Below are 6004 nucleotides of genomic sequence, written 5' to 3'. Positions count from 1 at the left end.
GTGTTTTTCTTTGTCACAGATTTCATTGGCTGTTGTTACTGGCTTTGTGTTTAATTGGGTCGATGTTTAGGTCAGCAAATTCAACTTTAGCTCTTGTTTAAAAATAGCTGACAAATATATACATTCAATTAGTGAATAATTAATGTATGACATTTAATTAGTTAATAGGTGAGGGTTAATTTTTTATTGACTTTAAAGGTTTTTTTCAAGAATCTTAAGTGTATGATCATAATAAAATGATAAAAACACATCTTCAAAAGAATTGTTTATAGAGCGATAATGACAAACTAGTAAAAAATAGTTAAACTTAGACATTCGAAATTTATGAACTAGTTTCATTAATAATTGATTGAAAAATAATAAAGTACTCAAATTCTTTATATCTAAATCTAAACACTATTGTCTAGAATGGAATTTAATTTTATAACAAAATTCAATAAAATGAACACTAGTTCACATATGTGGAAAGTAAATGTTTTCAATAGATACTAACATAGTCTTGTATACATAGGTCTAAGGCTAAAGGTAGGATTGACCATGTCTTTCGCAACTCAAAGCCCATAAAGGGTGGGTTGGGATTTCAAAATTTTGAACAATAGGGACCAGTTACATAATGTTATAAGTTTTTATGTCAAATAAGTTCACAATAATTTTTACAAATGTGTACCCATTTTAAAATAATAAGCACCCATTATTTTCAAAATAAACACCTTCAAAGTAATCGGTATCAATCTTTTTGAAAAATAAATACACTTAAATAACTAGTGCCCATTTTCTAAAAAACACTACCTGTTTTTAAAAGAAAATGGGTACTTATTGCCTTTTTCATCTTGCCTTTTTCATCTTGGGCTCCCAAAGCATAAGAGTTACCCGTCTTCCAAATAAAGGGTACTCATATGTAGTGGGACTCCCAAGAGTGGGAAGAATTTCCTTGAATTGCGACCCAACTTCTTACATGTAGTTAATTCCTACATAGTCACTAACGCTTAGCATCATTACATAGAATAATAGCCATGGTCTCAACCACATAACTTTTAATATGAATTTCTATATTCCATAGCATAGATTCCTATTATATGATTTTTAATACGGTTTGGGTGCCAAAATCTCAAATTCAAACATCTACAAATATGTATTTATTGGAATCGCTATTAGTTGTTTATATATAGAAAGAACATATCACTGAGTAGTATTGGAATATTGCATAATTTCTTGAATAATAGACTTTTTCTTTGTAGCTCAACACATTTTCAATTTCTTGGAAATGGGAGATCAAAAGGTAGTTGTAATTGGGCACTATTAAAAAATTAATAAAGATTGATTTTGGGTGACAAATTGAAGATATCTATACTCAAAGTTTGATGACCCAATATGAACAACCGTCATATTTCTCTAACTCTACATTGTGAACTCCTAATTAATATTAAAATTGGGAAGATTAAGGGCTAAAAATATGTGGTCCGTACAAAACATTGTTTATTTTTTGTTAGAAAAACTTTCCTGGAATCTATTGTGCAACCCTAAAGTGTTATCATTTTTTAAAGTTTTTGATGAATTTTATGAAATGTTAGTTAATACTTTGTATGTCATGGGGTAAAAGTACAAACTTGTGTCACCATTTTGTAAATGAAAAGGCTAACCAAAGTATAATTGTTCACTTTTAATTACATAAAACTAGTATTATTATTTAGAATTTGAAATGAATTAAACTAATGAAATATGTAGAAATGGATGAAGTTTAGGATAATTTTTAATAATTATTTGGAATAAGAATTGATATATTTTCCTAATTTTTATAGATAATTTTGTAGTTGCTGAAAAACTCTAAAAATTAGGGCTCTAGTTCCCACCACAAACCAAAATGGAAAATGGAAATAAACATATTTCCCTTTGATCTCAGGTTATATTATAGATAACATATATATCTAGAACAATCAAAAATAAAAATTGGCCTTAGACCTATATTTTATCTTTTATAATAATTCAAAATTCAACTCACCTAAAGTCTATAGTTTTCATCTCCCACCACATTTTTCAAAACAAACCTATTCTTACTAGAAGAAAAACTATACATTTTGGAAGAGAAATCTTTCCTAGAACATCATATAATTTTTAAATTTTTTTCATATGATTTAATATTTTTCTACTTCTCGAAATTGACATTTTTTCAAGTGTTAAAATATGCGCATTTAGAATTTTTAAATTATAATATACAATATCTAATTAGAACACAATAAAATCTATATAAGAATATTCTTGACTTTGAGCTCTATAAAATGGTGTTTATATGATATTAAGAAAATATATGAAAAGATAGTAAGAGTTATTGAAATGTTAGTTTTCTAAAGATAATTTTATTTATTTAGTAATTGGATACAAACTAGTATAAAACATGCATTTAATAGACATTTCCAATTGGAGAAGTGTGAGACCATATATGACTTAGCTAGAATGAATTTATCTAGATCATATGCCTAAAAAAAATTGATTTTTAGATCGAAATACTCAAATTCAGTCATTCTAATAAGTCAGCCTAAAAGGTGACACAACTTTGTAATTTTACACCATGCCCATTCTTTACTATTTTTAAATGAACAATAACGTGCTTACTAATTTTCAAAGTGGACATGTCTTGAAAAAATAGTTTGTGCACCCCTAATGATTTTGAAGACTAATTAAAAATCACATGTTAATATAAATAGATTAGAGTTAAGTTTCTTAAAGTATAATTCATTTTAAATTTTGCTTAATTGATTAAAAAATGAAGTCAAAAAATGATGGCAAGTTGGTAGATATGGATGCATAGATGTTGTCATTTATGAAAACACTACATACAAGTAAGGTCACATGAAGTTAAGTATGATTTTGATTTCTAGTTGATATGAGAATTTTCTACATATAGGCCAAGAATACAAAAAATAGAGGTACAATTTTAGTCAACAAGCTTTACCAAAGTAATATATATGGCCATAATTTTGGATATTGCTAATATAGAGCCTGTACATGATTTAAGTACACTTAGTTGGCATGTGTTTTGGGTGGAAAACATGAAGACACATTATTATCATAGAGTATACTTGTATATGGCAAAGGTTGGCATTTTAGCCTAAGGAATTGAATTACGTTGTAAATTCAATTACTTTTCAGTGCAGGTATGACAACCTAGATGTTAACCCTTAGTTAGCATGTTTTAATAATATGTTTTGGATAAGTGAACTAAGATGTTTCATTGCGAAGGTTAATCAGACAAATAAATCAGATGGGCATATAAGAAGGCATTTTGGGTATGCGAAGAATGATACTATGCTATAATTATAATATGAGAGATTTATATATGATAGTATATTGGTATTTTGATGGTTATATGCAACTAGACATTGTATAGGAATGATCATATGTGAGAAACACAAAAGGACTACTCATATATTGAAGATATCAATGCAATCAATTTTGGTATAGTATCTATAACTCTTGTATAGAGTGTATATCATTGTATGAGAAATGAGATCCATTGTAATAAAAATTTGAATAGGGTTGAGACCTCTAATAAGGTCTAGTCCTCTAATAATGACTCATGTACTAAATGTATGCAATAAACTCCTAACAGGGTCAACACTCCTAACAAAGTCTTTAAGATTATAGAATTATCTTGTGGGTACCATTCCCAATAGGGTTTACCCTTGGTTAGGATTTCCCTAGTTAACAATAATTGTGGTATGAGTTTCATTATGGTGTGTACTTTAATTTTCAATTTATTTATTTATGCATGTATATGGTTAAGTATTGAAATATATAGTTGGGCAAAAAGTGTTGGAATATTGATTCACCCCCCTCTCAAGGTAAGTGCACAAAGTTGTGGTGCCAAAAAGGGAGTATAAGTGGCCACTTTTTTTTTCTTTCTGAAATTAGAAATTTCTTAACTTTAAGAAGAATTTGAAGATTGTTATGCTCAAAATTTTAAGATATGACAAAAACAAAAGTAGTCCTTTGAATCTAGTTTCTAAACTTTTTTTCAAAATGGTTTAGTTTTAGGCTCTAAAAAGTTGGGGTGGGGCGGCACATAAAGTAGTACTACTTTTTTGAAAAAAACATAACATAGTGCAAAGTATGCCCCCCCCCCCCCCCCACCCCAAAACTTTTTTTTAAAATTTTAAATTCTTTAATCACTCTGGTCAAAAGTTACCTAACACCGCATAGTTTATCCCAGATTTTTTAGGTAATTTAATAATGTATATTTTTTTAATGAATTTTGTAAGTAGACACATCCCAAAAACATGAAATATCTATGTGCTCCCCTAAAAATTATTGAAAACTAATCTAAAATCAAAAGTTCATTTTTTCAAAGTGTGTATAATGAAGTCTAGTTTCTAAAACTAATTTGTTGCAAAATTTGATGAACAAATTAAAATCTACACCCCAATTAGTACATGTTGTTTTTTGAGAGAAAATAGATATACTTTCAAAAGAAATTATAGTTGAAAGGCTTGAAATAATATGATTTCAAAATAAATTATATGGTTATATAGCTAACACAGAGATCTACAATATCATGTAACCTAGTTTTATTGATACTCAAGCACAAGGAAAATTGAAGGAGAGAACAGAAGAAAAATCAAGCATTTTTTGTATGCTTGCTACAAAACACGTCTCAGACTAGTTTAGAGCCTCCAAACCTTTGGGTTGGATCCCCAAGAAAAATCCAAGCCTTAGGCTTGGTAGTATCCAATGCTTTATATAGTGTGTGTATACAATAGCACATATGTGCTATAGTGCATGCACCATTCAAAGCATTTTTAAAATTAAGGATAGGGAAAGACTAATAGGGAATACAAGTTCAAATAGTACATGGGATAAGATGCATGTAGAAAGAGAGAGAGGGACATAGAGTAGGGGATGTGGGGGTGTGTGTGTGTGTGAGAGAGAGAGAGAGAGAGAGAGAGAGAGAGAGAGAGAGAGAGAGAGAGAGAGAGAGAGAGAGAGAGAGTACGGGATAAGATGCAAAGTAATGGAGAGAGGATGGGGTAAGGAGAGAGGGAGGGAGAAATGGAGAGAGGGAGGGAGGGAGGGAGGGGGAGAGAGAGAGAGAGTAGAGGATGCCCAGGAGAAAGAGTATGGGATAGGATACAAAGAAAGAGAAAGAAGATGGGGTAGGAATGGGGAGAGAGAGAGAGAGAGAGAGAGAGAGAGAGAGAGAGAGAGAGAGAGAGAGAGACATGGAGAGAGAGGGAGGGAGAGAGAGAGAGGGAGGGAGAGAGAGAGAGGGAGAAGGATAGCATGGGTTATTTTTTATGTTATTTCCAATAGCGTGTACATGCTATGGCTTGTGGAGCCCATGCCAAAGCATGTACACACGATAGCGTGTGCCAATATTGGAAATTTTGAAAAAAGAAAAGAAAAAAGTGTCATCTCTTTGGCACCACAACTTGGTGCATTCACCTCTCAGAATTCTCTATTTCTAATAATTGGTATTTGATCCTAGTTACTCAGAATAATTTTAATAGCTTTAGGAAGATCCCAATGGATTCAATAGTTTAACAAATCAACTATGAAGCAAAACTTGATGAATTGGATCAAGAAAATGATGAGAAAGAAAGACTTAAGATTAAACTCAAGGATGCACAAGATTATGTAAAGAAGCTTAAGGATCATATTGATGTTTCAAAAACTAAGAGAAAAGAGCTAGACAAGCAGATCAAGGAACCCAATTTGGTTATGAAACTCAAGAAAGGAAATAAAGCACTCAAGTAGGAACTCGAAGTTACATCACTTAAGTTGGTTAAGTTATCATTGCAAGAAATACAAAGAAAAATTAACTTGTAGTAGATCTAAAAGGTAAAACTATTAAATGTAAGGTTTTGAATACTTAGCTTACAAAGGCAAATTCAAAACTTGACAATTAAAAGTCAATGTACAAGGAACTTGAGAAGTATACTAATATTGTGAAAGGTGATCTTGTTGAGACAAAGTTACATCTTCATAAGTTATATAGTCAAGTATTGATAAA

Source organism: Cupressus sempervirens, chromosome 3 (assembly GCF_028749045.1).
Source record: "Cupressus sempervirens isolate cs-2001-9-10 chromosome 3, ASM2874904v1, whole genome shotgun sequence".
Lineage (NCBI taxonomy): Eukaryota > Viridiplantae > Streptophyta > Pinopsida > Cupressales > Cupressaceae > Cupressus > Cupressus sempervirens.
Note: the sequence above shows the minus strand (reverse complement) of the source record.